General features: G+C 36.4%; 1 long non-coding RNA gene across 1 annotated transcript in view; it reads left to right on the top strand.

The window, feature by feature from the left end:
- Positions 1–25,694, top strand: part of LOC139694653 (uncharacterized) — a 152,709-nt gene extending 127,015 nt beyond the window's left edge. The window contains exon 3 of the long non-coding RNA XR_011702194.1: positions 25,671–25,694. This is a non-coding gene — a long non-coding RNA (uncharacterized lncRNA). The remainder of the gene's footprint in view (positions 1–25,670) is intronic.
- Positions 25,695–26,533: the final 839 nt, after the last annotated feature.

Genomic DNA, 26,533 nt, shown 5'->3' with positions numbered 1-26,533 from the left:
GGAGTTCATTTTTACCTATTTTTTGTACCACTCCTTTCATGTTCTATTCTGAGAGTCGTTGCAATTGTTATTGAATGCATAGATTCAGTGTGAGGAGTTTTACATTTGATTTTGGATTTCAGAACTAATTTTAAGTTGTAATAATTTAAAAAATACCATCCACAAAGTCACTTCTTGGCAATAATTAATTTTTTCATGTTTTAAACTAGATAAGCTAGGATAAATTGGGTTTACATTTTAATTAATGTTTAAATACCGGGCGCAGGTTGTTCAAGGAAATAGAAGGAATTTGTTTGCCCAAAATATTCTTTTCAATACTGTCAAACACTTTTTTTAACTCCCATTATGATTATAATTTTACAACGACGTAACCTTGGCTCTCCTACTCATCTCTTAGTTTATTTTTTGAAAGCTTGGTGAAAGAGGTGGGCTATCTCAGACTTTCTTCAATATGTTTATCCTAAGATAGGAAAAAATATGCTCGCTTATCAATTTCTTTCATATAATACTTAATATATCGCTACAAAATCACTCTACAAACAGGAAGAATAGCAGCACTTTATATGCTATTTTAACTTTTTCTTAATAAGTACCAATTACCTAGGACTACTGCTCTCTAACTCCAATTAATACACTTTTCATTCCCACATGTAACATTTATTGACGACCTAGGCTTCAAAACGTAGTGTATTGCGGTACTACGGTATTTATTATTGAGTGAAAAGAATGTTATACCGGTGATAAGTGTGGTGAATAATTTTACATAATAGCGGCAAATTACAAAAACCAACTTTCTGCAATTAAATTCATGAACGATAATTGGCAAAGGTGTTATTGCCTACATTTTTGTCGTCAAGCTTGAAACTTTGCATTTTAAATTTTGATTGACTACAATATTTGATTAATGAATGTTCATAGGCACATACGCATATAATTTATATATCATTCGTGCCACTAATCAATATACTATAATGCCATCCATATAGTGACATCACAAATGATAATTTGCGTTAGTATAATTTATATTCAATGACCACATTCTTCAGTGTAATCGCGTTAGTTGGGAAAATCTCTGCAAACGTAAAAAATTAAATTAACCAGAAATATTGCCATGGAGTACCTTTGTGAGATCAGAAAGAGACTTCTTAAAACTAATTTATTGAAAGTTTTGATTATCAAGTACGTAAGTCAATGCCATCTGAAACTCAAATATATTAAAATCAGCGAATCTGCAGAATCAGAAACTCGAGCAGAATTTATCTCGTCGTACATAATAATTTAATAGCCTTGAATATATTAACTAATGCTTTCAGCGATGTTTTGCAGATGAAAGATTAAAACTATGTTATTATTTGTTTGCTCTGTAATAGCACAGCTCTCGGATGCTGTTTACAAAATTATAATCCATGTCGCTAAATCTCTCAAAATTTTATTAATGTACAGATGACATCTTTTACGAAATATTCACCATATGAAATATTAACATGTATTTTAATTTTTTGTTTCACATTCAAGGCCTCAGGTAAGGTTCAGGTTAGTCATATGAATTCCCCCAACGCCTGGCGACAAGTTCTGTCGCTTTCAATTAGTCTCACATTCGGGTAAAGAAAAAACCTAAGATTTACGGATTATCATCATCATGACATCTTTGTAATAGTGCTTCAGTCCTACATAACAGGCAGGTCTGCCCTTTTGCTACATTGGTTAGGGTGACCCCTTGAGAATCAAAAGCGAGGAGAGGACGTGAAAATTAAATAAAATCGAAGTGCCACGTCTGCTCTGCCGACTCATTGAAAGAATTCCTGAGCACTGAAGGGCACCAAAGTGACCATTTTACAAGTAAGGTGGCTGGAAGAAAGCTTGAAATGAATACGGGAATATCGGTATCCGAAGTTATGGGGCAGTTGCATATTGTTCCGTGCCAATGCATGTGTCACCATAATTTTGAACCGTAACTTTGGTCAAAAGGAACTCGACGATAACCTGAAAGAAGAATATTTCAAACACCACGTACCAAATACTTTCTTTGAAAATTTAGTCGCAAAGAAAAACCCTGTTGTAAGGTTTTGCAAATAGTTACCAAATTGAGGCAATGGCTACCCCATTTGCGTTCTACGAAACCCTATCATATTCCTACTCACTTCCACCAAGCAGAAACCACTCACTCACCTCCCACCCGTTATAATGTTTGCGTTATAATTGCAAAATACAGCAAAATTCGGGAAAAAATACCTTTGCCGGCAGAAGGCAGCATCCGCAAATATCTTTTATTTCTGCTGCAAAAATAAATTACGCGGGTGAGTAAATATTTTCTTGGTTCTAAGGAACAAACTTCTAGATGTAATAGCTCGGTTAGTTGGCAAATGATACCGGGTGGATAAATTTAATAAACCTTAATGAACGAAATTATAGAGAGAAACCCAAATAAATCGTGGTGGCGAAATACTTTCTTTCAATCTAAGTTCTAATCTAATCATTGGAACTCAATGCTGAATTTCAACTTCTTAGCTACGCATATTTGCTAAACCTCACCACTAACGTAAGCATAATTAAATAACCAAGCGAAAGACCTGACAACAGAATGTGTCAGGAATTAATCCGGCCAGATGATATTCAAAAGATTTTTCTACTTTATGTTGATGAGCAAAATGAAATATGACACTCCGTATAGTTATCGCTCTTCCGGGAATGAACTGAAATTACCAAAACACTCAAATTGGATTCGAATACCACGATTATCTTCTCACCGTAAGGAGTCAAAGCTCGTCCCATGAACACACTAAGAAAGAGCATTATCACTCTTAAACTTCCACGTCAGTAAAAGAAAAAACGATGGGGTTTTTAGCACTAATATATGAATACATTCGGCAAAGGTTATTATGAAATTATTCTTTGTGCTTTTGATTTCAACAGCTATTATATTTAAATATAAGGCGTCCAATATCTTAGGGGTTAATTTTTCCAGTAATTCTAGTATAACACCAAAATGACCGAGGGTATTAAAAATATATACTGTACATATTAAAAATAGGCAAAATTGGTCCCTAGGTAAAAATTGGTAAATAGGAGGATACGAATTTGTGGCTTTTGTAATGGTGGGGGCACGACGGAAAGTAATAAATCAGGTATGGTTGGCAGGTTTGTCAATCGTGGAGGAAGTAAATATTTTGAGCGAGTATCCTATTGCAAAGGGGAGAAACCAGCAGGGTCAAAGAAGGGATAAGTCGTTGAGGCAGTTAGTTTTTAGACCTCTCCCGCATCTGCGGTCCAGCTTTGACTCCTTATGGTGAGAAGATAATCGTGGTATTCGAATCCAATTTGAGTGTTTTGGTAATTTCAGTTCATTCCCGGAAGAGCGATAACTATACGGAGTGTCATATTTCATTTTGCTCATCAACATAAAGTAGAAAAATCTTTTGAATATCATCTGGCCGGATTGATTCCTGACACATTCTGTTGTCAGGTCTTTCGCTTGGTTATTTAATTATGCTTACGTTAGTGGTGAGGTTTAGCAAATATGCGTAGCTAAGAAGTTGAAATTCAGCATTGAGTTCCAATGATTAGATTAGAACTTAGATTGAAAGAAAGTATTTCGCCACCACGATTTATTTGGGTTTCTCTCTATAATTTCGTTCATTAAGGTTTATTAAATTTATCCACCCGGTATCATTTGCCAACTAACCGAGCTATTACATCTAGAAGTTTGTTCCTTAGAACCAAGAAAATATTTACTCACCCGCGTAATTTATTTTTGCAGCAGAAATAAAAGATATTTGCGGATGCTGCCTTCTGCCGGCAAAGGTATTTTTTCCCGAATTTTGCTGTATTTTGCAATTATAACGCAAACATTATAACGGGTGGGAGGTGAGTGAGTGGTTTCTGCTTGGTGGAAGTGAGTAGGAATATGATAGGGTTTCGTAGAACGCAAATGGGGTAGCCATTGCCTCAATTTGGTAACTATTTGCAAAACCTTACAACAGGGTTTTTCTTTGCGACTAAATTTTCAAAGAAAGTATTTGGTACGTGGTGTTTGAAATATTCTTCTTTCAGGTTATCGTCGAGTTCCTTTTGACCAAAGTTACGGTTCAAAATTATGGTGACACATGCATTGGCACGGAACAATATGCAACTGCCCCATAACTTCGGATACCGATATTCCCGTATTCATTTCAAGCTTTCTTCCAGCCACCTTACTTGTAAAATGGTCACTTTGGTGCCCTTCAGTGCTCAGGAATTCTTTCAATGAGTCGGCAGAGCAGACGTGGCACTTCGATTTTATTTAATTTTCACGTCCTCTCCTCGCTTTTGATTCTCAAGGGGTCACCCTAACCAGTGTAGCAAAGGGTCGCAATTACCCCATGAAGCGACATAGAGATCGTAACAGACATAATCCATGGACATTTACGGGTGCCTAAGGATTTTGGGAGAATGCGCCTCGAAAAATGCACTCTTTGCTGAAAATTAAAGGCGCTCAGGAGAGAGAATGTGCACATTCCTCTGGAAAAAAGCGTCATTTAGCGGGAGTACGACTGCATTCCGAGGGAGAAGACCCCTGGCCAGGGAAGGGGAAAATGTCCGAAGCAAATATTTTGCAAATGCGCGTTCTAAGGAATATCTCTTTAATTTAATATAATTAATAAATTTGCAGAAACTCAGATTTTAGTGTGCTTTTATTATTTTTATCAAATAAACATTTCATAAAATATCCATTCTATAAAATAATTCAATTGAAGTGTCACAAATCAGTCGCCAGGCAGTACTTTCCGGGAGCTCAGAGATGAGAAATTAATTTTTTCTTGAATATAGCAATTTTAATGGATTAATTATTATTGTTATATTCGATTTAATTGTGATAAAGTAATCCTGCAAATTGTATAGAACCTTTGTCACAAAATCTATACCTTTACTGTAAAATAAATATATTCATTTTAAGTAACAGTAAATTGAATTATGATGTAATATCATGGAAATAAGATTACTTACAAATATAAAAGTAGGCTAAGAATTATAAATTTGAAAATATGTTTAGGTTTTCGATACATTTAAGTTTTATAATTTGGATAACAATTCTACAGTTGATGTTAACATTTATTATACGCTAAAGTTTGTAAGATCCAAAGGTTTATTTTTAGCTTTCGGAAACTAAAGTGTCTTTCCCACAGTAACCGTATGAAAACGAACCCGTCAAAGGTATTTGTAAAAAGTGCATTATTGATGAATTCATATATTAAGAAACATCGGAAAAGAAATACAAATTTCAAACAAGAAATGACTGGGATAAGTTTGAACTAAGGTTTAGCCGTATCTTCTTTATGGGTGTGGAAAACTTCTTTTCATAAGGTAATTTTTGATATAAATTACAGATCTAGGTGTGATTTGGTGGAACTATTCCAGAATAACAGAGACGAAGAGGTTTTGAAATTTTTCAACTATAAACATTTATTTTCGACTAGTTTCGATGTACTTCATCGTTTTCAAGTGAGATGTTGTGCGTCAAAACTAGTCGAAAATAATTTTTTTTATAAAATGGATAATCGCAAAAGTTGTTCGTCTCTGTTTTAATATATATATATATATATATATATATATATATATATATATATATATATATATATATATATATATATATATATATATATATATATATATATATATATATATATATATATATATATATATGCTTTCGTAGACGTAACACAGAAGTGCCGAATAGTACAATACACAGTAACACACAATATAGAAACACAAAAAAAGAAGAACACTCACACGTTATTTCTTGATATTTCGACGGAAACAATCCGTCTTCCTCTGAAGATATAGAAGTAATGACTGAATTGACTGTAATGACAGTCATTACTTCTATATCTTCAGAGGAAGACGGATTGTTTCCGTCGAAATATCAAGAAATAACGTGTGAGTGTTCTTCTTTTTTTGTGTTTCTATATTGTGTGTTACTGTGTATTGTACTATATATATATATATATATATATATATATATATATATATATAGTTAAATCTACATAAAGAAGAGGTTGCTGCATATTATGCAATTATAATGTATTGAATCTGCTTAAATGAACAAAATAATACCAAATTGAGGAGAAACGCTTTAATAAAAGTTGTTAATTAAATTTACCCATAGCCACTGTGCCCGAAAATCTATTCAAACTTCAAGTAAAATGCAAAGAGTAGAAGCAAGACATTGACAAAAGGAAAAAAATATAATAATGGGGGAATAAGGTTAGAGCGAAGGGAAAGAAAAGGGTTAAGGAAGAGGGGAGCAGATAGTAGAAGTGAAGATAATCAGAGCACCAGGAAATGCCAGAGAAGAGAATACTCCAATTTGCAGGGACAAGCTCGCGGTTGCCATGGTATCCATCGGCGGGATCATCTGATCTTCTGGAGAATCACGCACGATCTCCAGTACATGCGCTGTCATCACTTCCGTCGATGAACGAATCCCCTTGTTCCTTATTATTTCGGAGGTTCCGTACGGAGAGGTAGCATCATGGACGAAGGAGGGTTGGAGGGTGAGGCAGGAAATAGGTAGCAGGATATTGAGAAACAAACCAGAGAGTGGAGTAGGGAGCGCGTGGGCGAGCCGAAATGAACAGTACGGGTCGAATGAGGCCTGCGAGGAGGAAGAACGTGTTTGAGGATGAGTTGCTCTGCGAAGAACGAACAGCTTTCAAGTGTTGGTTTAGCGGGATCAGGGATACAGGTTTCTCTCTCCCTCTCTCTGTCTATCTCTTTCGCCTCCTCTTTTCCTTATCCCTTTATCCACTTCCCGACTGTTGCTCCTCTTTAATACATATCATTGGGCTAACTCCCTCTGAAAGTCAAACATATAAGGCTGCAGATAAATTTACGAGGCGAGGGGCCTGTTGCGTTCCCGGTTGGAGTGGCAGTGGACCCCATTTTTCTTTTCAAGAAAGAAATTCCAGTCGAAAAATCTTTCGCTTGGCTCAGGAGTTTGTTTTGAATTCCTTTATTCATTCGTTGAAAACAGGGTTGAAATCAGGGTTCAGGGCACTGCTTGAAAGAAATTTGATGATAAATAATTTAAAATGAGATTGATGGGACTATGAAAAACATATAGAATAATGAAGGTAAAAAGTTATTTTTTAACTATTGCTTATTTTATGCAGAGGCAACGACTGTACTTCAAGCCCTGTATTTTCAATGAATAAATGCTTTTATTGCGGGTAGTTTCTTGTCACATTTTGCTCTAGAATCTTTTCTGTAGCGTATGCAGCTCAAAATTTGGATGTGTATTTATCACAATTAAAAAATACCAATCTTTGATAAAAATCCAAGCCAAAACGTCATGGAAAATTGTTACTCAAGCCATAATGTTACATTTATCTCAGTTAAATCAATGCAAATATTTGGTCAAAGGTCAAATGTGAGAAACATTTGGAACTATGTTGCATAAATTTGCTTTGAAACCATTTTTTGCTGCATATTAATTACTAAACATATGAGGACACTAATAAAAATATGTGATCTGATGTTGGTTATGGAGTATGTTATAGTTAAGTAATCTTTCATGTGCATGGGATTAAAAAAGTTCCCAATTGCTGCCAAAGGCGTATAAACCGAAACCCTGTTGCCTTTGTATTAATGTGAAAATGAGTTGAATAAATTCAGTTATTAAAAGAATGTTATTGTTTTGGTATCTTCAAATGACCCACTCCCGCAGTGTGAAAGGGAAAAATCAAAATTTAATTGAACCTTACTCAACGTTTTGTGCATAGTCAGCTTCGAGTACTACAGGATAGTTAATGATGGTATTTGGGTGCATAGAACTTGGCAAGTATCCACCTTTCTGGTACTCAGATGTGTTCCGTGTTCTTGTATTCATGGAACTTGAATTAAAAAAATATCACTCCTGAATAACTAAGAGGTCCATGAGTTTTGATGCTACAGATGCTCCAGCAGCTTAGGCAGACAGGTTTATCAGGCTTTATAGGATGTATCATCGTATATGTGTATCTCGTAGCACATAAACTTGTGCCTCTAGATCAAGTACGCCTCCATAGGAGTGGAGAAAAAATGTTTGTTTTCTGTTCATCCTCTTCCCCTAACTCGCAAACTATCGCTTGCTTTTTACTCTCTCACAGCCCCCAGGAATATGCCAGCTTGCCGACATGCATGACTGTAATCGCTGTTGAATAGAAGTCAGCTGCATTTAAGTCTTCCATTTTGTAATTTATAAATTGATAAGGAGAAATAATATGCTGTTAATGATGTGCCCAAACACAAAACCTTTGTTTTCGTTCTTACCATAATTCATTCCCCCCTCACGATTCAAGACGAATTCAGCCGACAATCTAAATGGTCTAAATTACTGAGACGATAAACAATCAAAGCACAGCAGAATATTCATGAGTATGAACACATTCAAGTTTTAACGTCATCTAGTCAAAGTACGGTTAGTGTTGCTGCGTGTGTTTAGATTTACGTCGATGAAAGAACAAAATGCAATTTTTTTCAAAATGATTAAATATTTTGAATAAAAAATGTGTATTTCAATCAACTAAACAGCTTCCTATGATATTTTTTTCGAGGGCGATTCGAAAAGTAAGGTCTCCTATTTTTTCATGAAAAATCTAATTTATTCTCAACTTAACGTACATCGTTGGAAAGGTGGAGCATTTAGCTATTTTTATGCATCATTTCCTTGACAATTAATCACTTTTTGCATCCTGAAGAAGTGGTGCAGGGAGTTTATTTGTGGCCTGGGAAACGTCCACGATGAGCAGCGGTAGGGGTGGCCGAGTTTGCCGGATACAACGGTGGCTCCAATTGACGACATGGCTCACCATAACCGGAGAATTACCCTTCATGAGATAAAGGAAGGCCTTAATGAAGAGAGTGGCTATTTCTCCGTGCAGAATATTGTGTCGGAGGTCCTCCGTTACAACAAGGTGTCTCACCAAAGTAGTGTGTTTGCATCATGATAATGCACGTCCACATGTGTCACATCAAACGACCACCCTACTCAATGAATTCGGCTGGGATATAATCGACCACCCTCCTTAAAGCCCGGACGTTGCCCCCAGCGACTACCACTTGTTTCCCGCTCTCAGAAAACACCTTGGAGGACAGAAATTTAAGTCAGACGAGGAAGTGCAAGAAGCAGTCGTCCTTAATACATTCCTCCTGCATCGATACACTTAGTTCGGCGCGTCTGCCACTCGTCAAAAGCCCGCTGGAAGTCGGTTTTCGGAATACTGTTGAGAGCCTTTCGTCAACACTTGAACCGCCTCGATGGAGTCGAACCGATATCCTTTGAGCTCCCTTTTTTATTCGTGAAAACAAAAATAAGTCAGGTGGATCTAGGTCGGGGCTGTAGGGGGGCGAGGCAACGTTGCCACGCCAAAGTTCGTCTGCAGCTTCCGCAAAACAATCGCACCGTGGCACGGCGCGTTGTCATGGTGAAGTTTCCAGTTCTTCGCAATGACTGGTCGCGCGCGCGTTACGCGATTTCGCAGGCGTGTCAGTACTTGCACGTCAAATGCAGCATTTGCGGACGTTCCAGTATGCACAAACGCCTTGTGAACAATCCCACGTCGGTCGAAAAAAACAATCAGCATGGTTTTGATTTTGGATTTTGATATCCGAGCTTTTTTCGGACGCGGGGACTCCTGCGCGTGCCATTCTGAACTTTGACGTTTTGTTTCCGGGTAGTACTGGAATACCTACATTTCATCGCCAGTAATAACCTTGCTGACAAAATCTTCATCTTCCTGGACGCAGTCCAAAATTTCTTGCGAAATCAATTGCAGCTTCGCGCACACTTTCCTCATCGCAAGATCATCTGTTACAATGGTGTCGACGGTTCTGACTGAAAGGCCGGTCTCCTCACTGATAACGGTGATTGTTAAACACCTGTCAGTGTCCAAAAAAATTTTCATTTCGGCCACCTGAGAATCGGTTCTAGCGGTCGTCGGGCGTCCGACGCGATGCTCGTCTTCGACGAGCTCCGGGCCTTCCTTAAGCATTTTGTGCCACTCAAAAACTCTTGTGCATCTTAAAGTAACATCCCCATAAGCCTGCTTGATGAGTTCAAGGGTTTCCGACAAGGATTTCCCGAGTTTATCGCAAAACTTCACAGCGTAGTGTTGCTGGGCGGTGCGCTACATACTGGCGCGACACTACAAACAACCACACGTCACAAAACTCCACCTCCTGTCTCAACGCATGCACGGAGGTGACTGAACTAAAGTGCGCCTGGGTGGTGAGGGACCCTTCTACCGAGCTGAAAGGTCGGACCCCCATCCACGGCACCGTTGAGGCTACAGCGCACAAGTCCCGATACTTATTGAACGGAGCCTGATTTATTGAACAGAGGCTGATGTTGAGTTATTTCATTAGGAATAATTTTAGAATAAACTTAGGGTAAGCTTTGAGGTAAATTGAAAGTTAGACTAACGAGTCATTTAAATCAAGCAGCGATGATTTAGACCATGTTTTTGGTGTTGAAGCTAAATACCACATTCACTTTCTTAACCCCCAGAGATAGTGTGACAGGCTTATCAAATTGTCAAATTTGGGGAGGGGTAGGGTGTGTTCAGACGCATTGAATCTGGGACCCACCGATCAGTACCCTTGTATGTGCCCATTAACGATAGATCTCATGAGAAGTTCGATAATTATTTAGGAAAAAAATTCTTTCACATCTGCTTTTACTTCTGCTAACAAATTTAAATTCCCCAAATCTTTAGCACCTCTGAAAGCAAATCGCCTCTAAATCCCCACAGTAAAAAGCGACGCGAAAGTGGTCTTTTATCACAGGTCATAAGTAGCTAATTTTCCCCACTTTGGCCTTGAATTTTCTCTACGTGAGATTTAAGGACACATTTATCTGCTAAATACCTGCACAGCCGCTGTAATGCGTGCTTTTCTCTATTTTGTGCAGTGGAAAATATATCATAGAATAAACTTAAGCCAATTCAATCTCTTTTGATAAGATAAAAATGCCCGATCGAAAGATCATTTCACTTGAAAATCACTCATTTCTTAAGTGGTGAAGCCAAATCAGATAAATTGATTATAAATTATAAGACATAACAGACACAGAGGAATGAGTGTGACAGTACGTATGGCAAAAATTGGAAAAGGATAAATGAACTCGTTGATTGCTATAATCATCTAATTTTCATTTTCCACTTTGCTTGTCTTTTTCTGTTAGTAATGAATGCATACTATATTATACGAAATAAATGGATGGATCAATGGCAGTTTACAGGAGTCAGTTATTAGAAAATACTTTGCGTGCATTATTCCACACAATACCGTTACAAATGGCCAACTGGTACTTTCAAGCAATGGAAGGCGACCTTACACACAAAGGGCGTTAGAAAAATAGTAGAATAAATATTGGAAACATATTATATCCGTTAATAATGATGATGGCTGAAATGGTACTTGTGTGTTTAATTTACCTATATATGAAAAGTGGATATGCAAGGTTAAAGAAAGATGAAAAATTCAATTCCATATACCAGGCTTGATTACGGGAGAGATATAAAATTATTTATATTTTTATGGGTGGTTCCCTTTGGAAGCATAAAAAATGCAACGTAATAACAATAATAATTATAATGTTATAAACAATCAAGTAAAAAATAATTTCATGCATTTTTAATCTCAGATACTTTCAAAAAGAGAGCACTCATGGTATTAGGTCACGGTATTTAACCACGTAAAAATATACTGGAATAATTTTCCACTGGAAATCTTAGCGTAACTTTGAATGGTTAGAGTATCCATGATAAAACGATAAAATTTTAAAATTTTTGGTAAAGTTGATTACAATGATATAAAATTTATTTTTGTCGAAACAACTTTGGAATAGAACTGGATTTAGGTCCAAATATACCTCTCATTTTAAGGTTTATTATGTCAGCCAACTAGTTTAACATCATTTTATCATAAATTACAGAGGAACTATGTAAAGTTATTACTCCAAAACTAAATCATATCTCCTATCACCCTTTTCATTTTCATGGACTCCCGGGGTTCATAGGTTCAAAAAGTGTCTAGTGTATGAAATCCCCGCCAGTCATTTTATCACAAAAGCTTAATCGGGAGACAACCGAAGGCATAACTCACTTCATTAAGCTGTCCTGGGGATGTAACTTGCGAGAATTATTAGTCCCATTTCTGTCTCAACGTCGCTCAAGCCGCTTTCTTCATGCTACCAAACGTTAACAGCTCTGATGACATTTGCGGGTCGATTTACTTCCTCTAAAATCTTTTTTCCGTCGACGTTTCTGGCGATAATGATTAAAGCGTTTGTCCGTGACCATTCGACGACTCAATGTCCAAAATGTCCTCCGTCGTGTGATTTTTCACAAAGGCTCATTGGAGCAGAACGAATGGAGCATTTGAGCTCCTTCCCAGATTCACTCTTTCATCATTTCCTATAGGGAAGAATGATTATAGGTCCCTTCCCCGCGAACACATGTGTTCTATTGACAATGGTTATAAAAAAGGCACCAGTAACTCATTCATCCATTGTCCCCAAAAATAGTCTTTCTTTGAACTGAGGAAGACATTAAAAGAAGAATTGTTGGATGGAATGTCTTTTTTCTTGCTCCGTATGGAACACATCGAGTGAAGGGATAAAGTCTGGATGATATTCTCATGACTTAATTTTAAAAATTTTTGCTTTGTGAAATAAAATTTTATGCATAATGCTTGGAAATTTAATTACTTTTGCAGATATTTGCAGAAAGCTTTACTTTGACAGATTTTTGTAAATAGAAGTTACAGGAAAAGAAAGCACGCAACTTAAGAAGTTTAGTAAGGTATTTACTATATCTAATGAAATAATATTTTAATACTGAGGAGACTTTAGAAGTTAACCTAAAACTCTAAATTAAACTATTTATATGGCATTGCGGGAATTACAAACTGAAATCACTTGCTAAGTGATAGGAGATTTATGAAAATCGACGAGTTTTTTCAACAGTAAACTGAAGAAGGTGAAGAATTAATTAATGAAGAATAGGGTGGACTTAAAAAAGATTCACCTGAACGTTATGCTGCGCTAATTGAACGAGCATCAAAGTGTGTCATGTGAATATCTCGCGCCACATGTTTTATACCATTCTGAAGAACAATGCACATTGGAAAAAAATCCTTGAGGAAATCTTCTGTAATATAACTGTTTTTAATGTTAAAATTAAATTTTTTAGCGAAGAAAAAGGGTATATATGATTCAAAATATTCCCCTGGCCTGTCTGTCAGCTTAATAGACGTTCCGTAGCGGATTCTCTATGATCGATGAGTCCAGTTATAAATGTATAGTAGCGGTAAATGGAAAAAAATACATTTCAGGAGTGACATTCTACTTCACGTCCGGATAATTAAGCACAGCAATTTATTTAGGCATGACAGAGCAATTGAACACGATGAGAAATAAAAACTAGCGCATTTTCCCAGAAAGGAAAATAAGCTTGGAAATAGTTTACCGACGGCGCTCATTCACGCTAATCCACAAATGAGATCGAGCCAAAGAAGTTATGTTGGCGCTGTGATTGAACCTCTAACGTGTGGATCTGATATACTCTCTCCGACAAGACCCGATCTTTACATCAGAAAAGTTATAATCTTGAGCACATATGGCCGGAAGTCCCTCGTGTTGGCCGTTGCGATGTAAAAGTACCACATTTTGGCTCCACTTGCGATACGCGTTTACATTAGAAGGCCGTGGGAGAATTCAATTCGCCAGTTAAATTGCGTCTGTGCGGTTTACCGACTTAACGAAGAGTTCGCAAGTGGAGTGAGCAGCTGATGGAGCAAAAAATACATCGCAACGTACCTCGGTGATGCAAACTCCCGTTCACATTTAAGACACGTACTTAATTGTAACAAATGATGCGATGCTCACTTGGGACGGGGCGTTGCGTGGAGGGGCATTAAGGACAGAGTTTCGGAGAGGGTGTTCCATTGAAAAATCATGGTTGGCAACTGGACGCATTTGACCATGGAACGTGAGATTGACCACATTCGGACCTCGGCGTAGAGGCTAAGTGAGGCACCAATCATGGTTCGGGGAGACGTGAAATATCAGCGAACATCCCGACCTAATTGGAAGGGACGGATCTTGAAATGGAGATGGATGCCCAGTGTTTTAAGGAATCCTGTGCGCTAATTCGCGGACGGCTGTGGTGGTTGGATCGTGCGATTGTCATAAAGCGTGGTGTAGGGTCCCTGAGCGATATTTTTCCCGTCCTCGTCCCCTGCGTGGGAGTTGGAAAGGGTGCCGGGATGAAAGCCGTGCGTGGGACGACGCTTCTCAGATGCAGGTCCATCAGTGTAATGGAGGGACGTGGAGGATTTTGGGCGGAAAATTGGCGCACAAGAAATATTTGATGGGGTTTTGCTGTCTAATAAAATCAATCTAACGGTGTTCCTTTATTCAAAATGCTAATAATTAAAAGTAGTGTAATTCAACAAATTTCACAAACAAAACCAAACAGAAATATACTGTGATTGAGACGATTATTTATCTTTGGTATTCATGAAACTATATTTTCAAATTTCCTGCTTTTTTACGTTGCTGAGTGTGAAAGCACAAATATGAAAAAATTTTCCACCATATTTCATGTTATTGCCCCTCTTGTAAGGTGTATGCTCTTTGAGAGAATTTTCATGTAATGTTCCCTCTCGTAAGTAGTATGTTGCCTCCATTGGATGGTTTAAGGGGCTGGTAATGGTAAAGTTAGAGTGTAATTTCATCAAGATCCTTAAATAATGAAGATAGGTGTATGAGTATTCAATCATTTCCTAAATTAATGATATATACTTTAAAGTGTGTTTAGGTACGCTAGCTCAATTATTTCAACCACTAAGCTTTTCCATCAATCATTATAAAATATAAATCGCAAGCAACGTGATATTTGAGATTTTAACTCAGAAAATGCAAAAAGTCCGTTAAAATATGAAGAAAAAGGATCATTCGCGTGAAAAATAAATGTTTACGAATCCAGAGTGAAATGAGATAAATGGCCAATAGAAAGATTTGTTGATTTTATATTGGATATGAACTCACTGGAGTTTTGATTTCAATACCCACACATACGTATACGTGCGTATAGAAAAACAAGAGTAAACATGCATTGAACAAACATTTATGACTCTTAAATTTCTGTTAATGATATTGTGGGCTTTCATTTATAAATGTATCAAGCGTATTTAATGATTTATAGAGTAATTCTTGCTGCAACTCATGTCGTTCTTATCTTAACACCAAATATGTTGCCAAACGTTGATACTGCACGAAGGATAAAATGTTTCCAAATAGAAATGTTCAAAATAGAAAACCATTTGAGAAAATGAGAGGTGTCAAGAACTCAATTGTTGGCACTTATTTATGAAAGAAGAGGATAGTATTTTTTTGATTTTCTCTGTTAATTTTTCATTAACCACGTTAAGCGATATGGATATCTAGGAAAATAAAATTATAAGTACGAAGTTTTCTGCTGAGTATTTTGAAGATGCGTCTTTCGGATACATCTTCAAAAGTAGTGCCAAGTTGGAAAAAAATTTTTTAGGATTACTCAATCGCCATTCTAATGATACCCTGATATGCTGACCCAAAGGGGGCCGATAAAATGCCTCCAAAAGCGTTATCGGACTAGTTGGTGGCTTAGCTGCGCTTGGAGTTTAATAGACATGTAACCTTAAAATGTCGGAAGAAAACTCAGCCCTCTTTCATTATATCGTTTATATCTGATCGTAATCACTTATTTAATTAGTACCAGTATAACTGAACATATTTCTTGGCTATCCAAGTGATACTTCTTTGTGGACATTCCTGGTTTATTACGAGTAATACAAATTGAAGCATAAAGATTATGCAGAATTTTTAACAGACTTGCTTCTTCTATTTAAATTTCCTTCTGCACAGAAAATGATCCAATATGACGCTATTAAAACCTAAAATAAGGAATGGGATAATATTGAAATTTGTTTAAGTTGAATATTGTAGGAAATGAAGCATTTTTAGGTAGAAGCTAATAGAAAGGGCTATTTAAAAGTAGCAACAATTATATAGTGTGTCACTTAATAATCAACTTTCAGCTCATATATAAATCTGTAAAAGAGAAGATGAATGAGATTTTGGGGAAAGATGACCCAGAAATTTAGAATCCTCGGAAGACCCCTTCATTTGCAGATAACATTAATAGTTTGTAGCTCCGGACATTATAAGGAAGAGCAAACGTTGACGCTGAAATATGAGTACCGAATTGAGAATGGGCAAATTTTTTTTCATAAGCATTGCAGTTTAAGTTATACGATAACACCCTTGGATCCAAGGAAACGCAATACTTTCTGGAGTTTAAAGGGATGAGTGTATAAGGTCCTCGATTAGGCGACCTACCTCTGGTGACTATAGGTTTTTGGAAACGACTCAAGAGTTGAGAAACGCTAATATAATCTGACCAATAAAGAGCCACAAAAAATGGAAGAGATTTCCGTTTAACTACATTGGTGTCGACTATAATTCCTTCAACGATGTGCGTGATGCACGCTGGGAAGGACGCTATAAATGCCACGCACAGGTCCCGTTCCCTAAGGAGAGGCCTTGCAGTGGCGAAGGGGTTCTTTTAACGTATGGCCGCGATTAGGGATACAAAGCCTTTTATCGCGCCTTAAATGGCGTCGCGGAGGGAATAAACTTTCACATCAGAGAAAAGAAGTCGGGCACGCACAAGGAGGCGGGGCATGCGGTGGAAATGGCGTCATCATTAAGGTTATCTAACCGAGCAAGTGGAGTTCGAAGTGGGGATGGATTAATATTAAAAAAATTAAAATGGAATAAAGGGAAAAAAGGCCGGCTTATTCACGCAGTGTTGTTAGATGGCTCAGAGACAGTGCGGAGCCAAATGTACTCCGCTTGTTCAACCATAGGAATTGCAAAGGATTGCCTATTCCTGATGCTGGAAAATTCATTCTTAGTAACATTGTACATTATTATGAAACATAAAGAAAATTACTTTTATTTTCAATTTCATTCCTTAGGTATGTTTTTTGTAGCTTTTATTGATAGTAAGATTGTTTTACTGATAGAAACAAATAAGTAAGTAGACTGCCCGTGATTTTCCTTGGTAAAGAAAATAATATCGCAGGGTTATAATAATTTAGTAATGCCATGCAGTTTAATAAATTAATATATCAGTTCTGGATAAGTTTGAAGGAAAGAATGTTCAATAATGAATAACGAAGAATCGGTAAATAATCCAGATCGCCATAAGAAAGATCTATTATCAATAAGTTATTTTGGATATTATTTAGTATTCTCGAAATTAGTGATGAAATTAACCTATTTTCTGAAGTGTGGGAGGGTATTTCTTAGAAGCTAAAAAGTAATTGATCAGTTTTTCAAACTAAGTGCAATCGTTTGTGCTATGAAACCTGTTTTATCCTAAATCTAATATATCATCTATAACCTGAAACTTTAGACATATCTTACTTTTGGCTACAATCACTTTCATTTTCTACCATCGCTTTAAACTTTCAGTGTTTTTTATAATTATTAATGTTAAACCACCGTTGACCTCGCTCTATTTTGTGACAGAATTTTAATTTTACATTCTGCATTCCGTTAGCTACCTTACCTTGAAATATCTATACACAGGGATTGTGATTTAGTAATCGTTTTCTTCTTTTATTCGTACATTCTACGACCTTTTGACTATTTGTAGGGTAGTGTAAAATGTAATAGAAAGAGAATGGTGAGAATGGCTCTTTGATTCAAAAATGGCCTATTTCAAAATTCACTAATGATACTTAGCGTATTCCACTGTATAGTGTGGGATATATTTGGCCGAGTAAAAGGTGTTATGTTGGAGATGCGTTAAGAAAATGGCGTACATAAACATTTCTAAAAATTGAACTCACGGATCTGGAACTGATCGGCCAAAACAACTCTGAGTGTTTTCTCGGACTAATAATAAATAAAAATGATGCCGTATATCTGGAAAACTGCAATCGCCTCAGTTGCACGGGAAGACTCCAAAGATAGAAATACGTGCCAGCTGTAGTTGCGTAGGTTTTATGTTCGCAATTATAAAATTAATGAGGCAATTTAGGTGCGAAAGTTAGGAGATAGGGTGACTAGGAATTATCATAGCAGGCACACACTTAAAATGAGAGAGATATTTTAGATTCTCTTACCAAATTTTCTGCAGTGTATAAGGCTTAGTTTTCTTGCGTGTTGCCACGCAATATTTCGAACAGTGTATCAGCTGCCGTGACCAAAACCTTTAAGTCCTCGGGTCCTCAGAAAAAAAATCGGGCGGGACAATGCCCTCTATATTGCTCAATTACGTCACCTGCAGACCTATTTTATGTCTGGGACTTCAAACTGGTGGAATAATAACATTTTTCCTGTTAGTCCTTATTTACTTAAGGTACAATTACTTAGAAAATATTTTCCTCCAGACTTCCGTCATCATTTTGCCCTCATTATCAAATTTCAGTAAACTTACTCATTACCATCAATTTAAAAAATCATGTAGCAATCAGCTGTTCTGTAATATTTAAACTATAAGTGTTCGTATCGTGAAAAGCCAAAATATCAGAAATATTTTCTGAATAATTTAATGGGGATTCCACCAGTTTTGGAGGAATGGCTAGCAGTTAAAGTTAGGGTGTACATTTTATATTTTAGTGTTATTGATAGGACTCATAAAAATGATTCCTGCATTACTCTCCACTTATGTGAAAGTTATCTGATATTAAACGTAATAGCGATTTGTAATAAAGTCCTATTTAAGATGCTCTTTCTATCTGAGTACAGTATACTATATCTTTATCAAAGGATTGAGATTGATATATAAACTTTGTAAAACTACAAGGCCATATGTAATTCATTTGAATCACTTTTAGACGTATGCTGGACTTTTTAGCTCGCATGCGAAAATATTCAGATAAGTGATATATTTTTGCATGGACTTTTAGTGCTACTTGACCTAATAGTGGTGACCAGGGAATGTATTTTTTTATTTATGCTTTATTCATTATTGCGACATTTCGAATTTATATGAATTAATATTTTATTTCCTAATACTTTTATTATTTTAACCGATTCCCATATATCATTACGTTCTATTAGATGCTTTGATTTTGTCGATAAGGCAATTTCGGTTGTTAATGAAGCCGAAAGATCTGAACCTATATAATATTATTTCTCAAAGAAAAATTCAATGAGATTATTATCGCTAAGTTGTAAAGAATTTAGCCCACATCACCCAGATATTTAGTAATTGGTGTGCCGGGTCTCCTTTTGCAATTCACTGGAAAATTATAAATTAAAGCATTTTACCTTCATAAATTCATATTTGAGCGTAACATGGCTAGTGGATAATTTATAAAATATAGGGTTCGTCCGGAAAATAAGTGTACTGAGCTCAGAGAAAAAAATTTATTACACTTTTACATATCTTAAGCTAATATTCCTCAAAATAGGACCCTTGTGAGTCGATACACTTGTTCCAGCGCCGTTCCCATTCCTGGAACGCTCCCGCGAAGGCATCATCGGGAACCTCTCGAAGACTCGTCGTCGACCTCTTCTCTGCCCTCCACGAACATCTTGTGCCACCGAAAGATCATGTTTCTGGACATGGCTGACTCCCCGTAAGCCTGGTTAATCATACCGACAGTTTCGGTAGACGATTTCCCAAGCTTTACCGCAAATTTGATGGAATAACGCTGCTCCAAAAACTTCGACATCGCGTTCCGTGACGTGGGTCGAGCGTGGAGGTTCGCGTTAACAGAGCTCCTCACTACACCACAGCTCAGAGCCGACTGCCTTTTTCAGCGTCGCTTGCCAACATACGCCCCTCCAATCGCAGCCCGTCAGAGCGGTGCTGGGCGCGCCTGGAGCGGCGCGTCCAGCCCAGGAGTCAGTACACTTATTTTCCGGACGAACCTTGTACGTGCAAAAATAGGCCTGGGTTCCCATTCGACGCTCTGGTCTCCAAGACTCTGAGTAGGCTCTTCATTAGTATAGAATTGCCTGTTATCGAAAGAATTAGCTCCACCTCATCAGAATTGTTATTACGATAGATTATTTTTGAGAAATATTTCAGGGAATATTGTTGGTGGATATGTTAGGAACATAATTGGTGAGAATTTTGTGCATTTGCATTGAGGGGCAATTTTATCTTAAGACTGATTAAAATAAAAAAATCTTAGATTAATATGCGTGCATGTCTTGAATTGAGTGCCCTAACACCTTAAGAAAATATTAGACTTTATGTTAAACCTTTCAGTTTCAAAGATGCCTTCATTGTAGGTACAACGGGTAAATTAATTTATTATCATCTGAATTTGAATGCCTGATTCAATGCCTTGGAATTTCCGTTTTTTTTACTTCCCCCCTTACACCGGAAATTTTTATTTGCATCCAGAAAAATGCTTTAAAGTTTTATTTTTATTCATCGACCGGTTTAAATTTTAAATATCCCCTATAATTTATCTATTCTTTGTTACCAAATGGTTGTCTTTTCGTAGATGAATTTATTATGGCCTCCGGTTTCTCCATTGTAACATGTCATATTTATTCACGGCATTGCTCTCACTACTTTTATCCGAAGTTCTTCCTGTCCCATTTTCACTACACCATAAAACAAAGTGGGAAATTTAATCATAATAACAGATATTGACATATCTGCTGATTTGTTAAGTTTGTTCAATCCCCGTTTATACCAATTTCTTTCTTTACATCTTTACTTCATAGGTCTTCGTGAGAACATAATGTTTCCTTCATTCTTATATCTTATGTTTTTGAGCATATATTTTCACGTGCTTTAGCTTACAATTCTTGAACTAATAAAATAGTCGCTTCGTCGGAACTAATCCCTCTTCAGCCATAAATATTCACTTCTATTCAGCCATTCACTTCTAAAAATGTGGATTTTTAATTTTTTTCTTCCTGGTCGTGGCTAATATAATGAATAAAGTGAGATATTTGCGTATTTGTGATTTGTTTTTAACACTGATTTCAAAAAAATATTTTTCATAAAATATTCAGTCTCTTAGTAAAATCATATGTGTTTCAAAAAGTCTTTGGTGAGTATTCAAGGCTGTAATTCTAAATTTCTCACTTTCTTTCCGTGATTAATGCAAATGTTTAGTTTCCAATCAAACAACTACAACCTCAACTGATCATTTTTTCTGAAAACCTACAGCTGTATTTTAATTATATATATATATATATATATATATATATATATATATATATATATATATATATATATATATATATATATATATATACTCATATATACAGAAACATATATAAGGAAAAGGGATAGGAACACGTATAAAGGACGAACACAGTAGAGGTGGGGAAGGCGGAATCGAACGGATCACAAGAGTAAAAATATTTCCTCAACCGGGACTCGAACACCGGATCTTTCCACTTGCCGGGCGGATGCTCTTAACCACTTGAGCTATCGAGGATACGTAATTTACCCTGAGATCCGTGGGTCTTATATGTCGCCAAGCGCCCCGATTCTTTAGCCAAGAGATGGCGTCAAGGGGCTGTTTCACCCACCAAAGGAGAAATAGACAATACACAAGAGGAAAGGCGTGGTTAGAATTCATGCAACATCATACAGGAAAAGAACAGTGCGTTTCGTGGCACGCATAGCCAGAAGAAAGAGATGAGCCACATTGGCCAAATACACATTCAAACACGAAATCCCGCCAAACGGCGAATAAATACTCATATATACAGAAACATATATGGGTCTCCCGGCAAGTGGAAAGATCCGCTGTTCGAGTCCCGGTTGAGGAAATATTTTTACTCTTGTGATCCGTTCGATTCCGCCTTCCCCACCTCGACTGTGTTCGTCCTTTATACGTGTTCCTATCCCTTTTCCTTATATATGTTTCTGTATATATGAGTATTTATTCGCCGTTTGGCGGGATTTCGTGTTTGAATGTATATACATATATATATATATATATATATATATATATATATATATATATATATATATATGCATGTATACAGGATGTGGGAACATAACTTCCTGTTTTGAAGGAGTTTTCCATTTCAAAAAAAGGTAGTTAAGTTGCCGCACTCAAAATCTATTCACTTTATACCCAAAATTAGCCGGCCTTTGCTTCGAATATTTCCCAAAATTTATATCATTGCGTCAAAATTTACAAGCAATCATTTGTATTGTCTGAATATAATAGCATTCAACACAGTAAATGGAAATAGTTGATCGTAATTTGAACAATATGCACGTTTTTTTCCAAAAACGCAAGCGTTTACTACCCCAAAAATAAATATATCGCAAGCTCGCCTCGGCGGTAATACAAGTAGAAAATACTTCTTTTTAAACATTTGGTTAAAGTCATCTCGATAAAAAGGCTTCAATTTATTCAATATCGGCGATTGATGGCTTGAATGATGCAGTGAAAATATTCTTAGAGGGTGCCAACTCTAGGGCCATAAGTGAGATGCTAACAGAGGGAGGAACTAAATCCCGTCTCAGTGAACATGAGTCAAGTAAATTATTGAAGCTGCAAGGCTTTTGACACCCCACCGCGTAGGTTGTCTCACCTTGATGACAATTGTTCTCCTACTCGAGTGGGTGTCCTCACGTGGAAGTGGTTCATAAGAAATTTACTGGCATATGTTAACTTAGGCGTGACGGGGTCTGTGTTTAAGTGGGGAGAACACTCATGAAGAGGTCCTGTTCAAAAGGGACGGAATACTCGTAATTATAAGATGACAAACAAAGTCTTGTCTCATCAAGAGCTAACTGAGCCCAGCAGAAGCCTGCTCCAGACCGTCTCAACGAACTCACACTGTGGACACAGTTAATGACATATACTATTAGATAGTGTGCTTGTGATGGCTAGGAAGACCTTAGGAAGCTGAATGAAAAGTTAAAAATGAAATGGGTGAGATTCACCCTTTCCCGCTGGCTTGGTATTTGAAATGTCTTTTCGAAGTTGATACCTTTCAAGGGAATGTGTAAGCGGCCATTGGTACTGTTGGCAGCGAAGGAGGGAGAGTATCCTGCGGTGCTCCACCCGCAACGTTTATTTGCTTTGCGGGTTGCATGGATAGGAGGATGCCCGCGAGCAGTCTTGTTGGCAGGAGAGGGATGAGGTGTAGGTCGGAGGCGTAAGAGGAGGGGGACTAGTGGATGCGAGGCGAATCACAGGGAGAGCGATCATCCAGATACTTGGGTAGCAACATTGTTCGATCCCAGTAAAGTCCAAAGGTTCTTCTTTACGGCCAAAAGTTTCGTGGAACGATTTCATGAACAGCTTGAACGTGCTGAAAATGCTTGAAACCTCAAAGGTTTCGACCTCAAACCTATGGTCGAAAATCCAGGGTAGATGCGGCGTAAATTATAATATTTGTATATATATATATATAATGAATAATCTACCATGCAATAATTACACGGGATATATGAATATTCTTTCATTTGAACAAGAGAATGAGAGAATGTAATAATATAACTGTTTCAAGGTGGATAGGATCAAGCATATTTTGTAATAAGAGTATTGATGTTGCAATTATTTTACATATTTGTGATTCTGGAGTGGGCATAGTAAACCTTGCATAAGTATTTAATAGTATAATGTCAAACCTATGTCTGTCGAAGCATCTATCCTTTTCCTATATCCTATTCATTGTGATAATTTTATTCATATAGAAAAATCAACATGGTGGTTCTAACTGTCATGAAATTTTATGCCTAATTCTATGCCCGTGTCTAGAATTAACACCACGAATACAGTGAAACAAACTGATGAAACTGATACGTGTAGTATCCACCAGTATATGTGTAAAAACGTGTGCAAGCACATATTTTTCCTCAAAAAATGTCGCCAAGTGTATATTTTTTTTGTGTTCTTCAAAATATAGTTCCAAATTAACTAAAGAGAAATATATTATGAATCGACTGCTTAAGAAAACTTCTGAGGTTCTTTAGGAGAAAACCTGGGATGAGAATTCTGAAAGAGTTTTCTAGCTTTCCCCGATCATAACTTTATTATCTGGCAGTTTACTTGCCAAAGGATGATCGCTGAATACCAGGATTGAATCCTTAGGGTACAAAGCGTAATAGCTGTATTCCAGTTATGGTTGTGAGTTGAGTTACTGAACGGTATTATAGAGCGATAGGCTGGCAGCGGATGAATTTCAATTGCCTACTTGGTTCGTGTAAAGCTTTCTCTTTACCTAATTGTATAACCCGAGCTAGAAAGTGGTAGGAGTGGAGTGGGTGTAGTGGAATCGATTATAAAGGAAGATTGACCAGAATAGGATAGGGAGGGATTATATTCAAAAGGTTGCCGCTTGATTCCTCCTCCATATTCAAGAACTCTGGTTTCCAGAAGACAGATGTCGTGAAAATTATTACACTGTTAATATTTTCGCCAACTCTTTCAAATTGTAGTAAATTTACAGCGGTTGGGAAGTGCACAAGTGAATTCAAACTTAGAAGCTATGAAACTACATAGAAACATTAACTGGAAAAATTAAGTCTTGGTAGGGTTTTCTTCCAAGAATGCCACGTGCTTGACGTTTGGCTCTTTTGTATGCAGCTACACTTTTTAATTGAACCACTTAATGGCTAAATGACTAATGGCTTAATAGCAGACTACCACTTTCATCTCATTTCTTAATTTGAACATGTTAAAATGAGTTGATTTAAGTATATAATGGCTTTATATAGCTATTATAAACTCGTGCAACCAATTGTACAGCTGCTTTTAAACATTTGTAACACTTGATTGCCAACTCATATAAGTTATCATTCATGAAAGAAAGCACAGAATATATTAGATATTTAATGTGTTCTTTTAAATTATAATTAAACTCAGGCATGAATGATACTCGTTTTTTTTCTAGACTTTTTGTCCTTTTTACTAGATGTATAAAACTTTTTTCAAGTGTATTATTAATTTTTCAAGAATGTATTGTATTGATGATTAGGAATGTAAAAACATTTAAAATTTATAGTCTTCTTTATATGCTGGACTTTACATTTCAAATAATATTTACTTAAACCATTTTCTGATCATGAAAATTAACGCGTGTTTAGGTTTCAAGCGGAAAGGGGATAACTTACGAGTTCACTGAAATGGTTAAGATGTTCACCAAAATGACGATGAGGGGTTCTATCAACTCCGGCAATGAAACCCAGACCTAACCAGCGTTAAACAATACCTCCATTCCTGCAATTGGTATAAAACACAATTATATTAACCTAGAAAATGTAAGTTTGTTCGATTTTAAGATGTTTATTGCTTTGGAGGATACTCGGAAAGATTTTCAGTCATTGAATTACGCTTTTAGTCATGAGAGTATTTTGAAATGAATTTAAGCAAAGGTTATTTAAATAAGAAGTGCTCCAGCCTTACTATATTCCTTTCTGTTTCTATTATTGGTTCCATCTAAATTTCCTCGTTATACAAAGCCCATTTTATGCCTATCCCAAACACTGATATGACCAATCGCCGATAGGAAGAGGGTTATATTTTACCCTGAATTTTATATGTAATCCAACCGTCGTTCTGTCATTATATTTAATACAAAGAAATTTTTTATGACGTAGGTGTCCTATTTTACTTCACAATTTCCTTGATATTTTTCTTTCCTTTTATTTAAGGTGACCAGATGCATCAATGGTGGTGATCATTTTCCGCAATAGAAGTTTAATCATTTGTTTTATTTTCCAAAGAGGTATTTAAATCCTTAAAAACAGTTCAAGTTACATGAAAAGTAGCTTTTCTGTAATGCCTTTTAAGTTCTGAAAATTGACTTATTCCAAAATCCAGGTTGTTATAGCCGCAAGGGGTAACCTAATTTTCTATATTTTTGAGAACTCACTGGTGTTACTGGAAATGTTTTGAGGTATACTGAAAGGTTACGTTCTACTTTAACTAAATTTTGCCTACGCAAAATTAAAGCTTAAGTTTTACTCCTGGCTCGATTTTTTGGTAAATAATATTTCAACTATTTTTATAAATGTATAATCCAACTATATGTTTTAAGGTTTTCCCAAATATCTGCCATTACGTTGTTAGATAAATTAAATACTTTATTCTTCTCAAACTTCATCCGTGTTTCCCGTTTTACATACATTTTACATATAAAGTTTCATTGCTGATTTAGAATATTTATTCCAAAATTTAATTAATGTTTCTTAGTCCTCTCCATTCGCAATTAAAGCCATGGAAATTAAGAATAACGTTTTATTGACATTTTAAGGAAAAGGTTCAGTTGATATGGAATGAAACGTAATTTGAATACTAATAAGATGATTGAATTTTTAACAATAAATCAATTTTATTTAAAAGATTACGTAATTTAGATGTATTATTTTTGGTCTATAAGTGCTAATTATAACGCAACTGAGGGTTATGCTGAAAGAGTTCCTTAGCACATATAGCTATCTAAATCTCTCCTGAACTAAAACAAATACTTTCTGTAATTATGAAACATTAATGGAATGTTAGTCTTGCGTTTAAC

This window comes from Hetaerina americana, unplaced genomic scaffold (assembly GCF_022747635.1).
Source record: "Hetaerina americana unplaced genomic scaffold, ioHetAmer1.1.p SCAF_51, whole genome shotgun sequence".
In the NCBI taxonomy this organism is placed as follows: domain Eukaryota; kingdom Metazoa; phylum Arthropoda; class Insecta; order Odonata; family Calopterygidae; genus Hetaerina; species Hetaerina americana.
Note: the sequence above shows the minus strand (reverse complement) of the source record. Positions and strands in the feature narration are given on the sequence as shown.